This window comes from Citrus clementina, unplaced genomic scaffold (genome assembly GCF_000493195.1).
Source record: "Citrus clementina cultivar Clemenules unplaced genomic scaffold, Citrus_clementina_v1.0 scaffold_3, whole genome shotgun sequence".
Taxonomy (NCBI): Eukaryota; Viridiplantae; Streptophyta; class Magnoliopsida; order Sapindales; family Rutaceae; genus Citrus; species Citrus x clementina.
In genome coordinates this window covers 35,445,567-35,446,058 of record NW_006262339.1, presented here as the reverse complement: position 1 = coordinate 35,446,058, position 492 = coordinate 35,445,567, and positions in this window count along the sequence as shown.

Genomic DNA, 492 nt, shown 5'->3' with positions numbered 1-492 from the left:
AGGGTGGACAGAAAAAATCGATGCCCACTAAAAGACCAAATGGCACCAATGATTCAAGTTGATGTGGTTTGGTTATAAAAATCAATAAAAATCAATCAATTCATATTAAAGGTGTGTTTATTTGTAGGATTGATGAATCAGAATCTGAAATGAGAATGGTTGATAGCGTTTATTTGTTAAAGTAGAAGTGTGAATGAGAATGAAATATATGAGGCTCGTATGTTTTTTGAATTAACTATTAAAGAATGTTGAGAATCAAGTTTTCTTTTCTTAAATTTTTTATTTTACCCCATTAAATTTTTTATAATTTTTAAATTACCCAAATTAATTTTTGCCACTTGCAAATAGGTCCTAAATTATTTATCATTAGTAATACAATAATAATAGTACTAGTAGTAGTAATAATAATAATAATAATAATAATAATAATATATCATTGTCGTCATTATTATTATTATTATTATTAACAATAATTATATTGAATGATAAAAA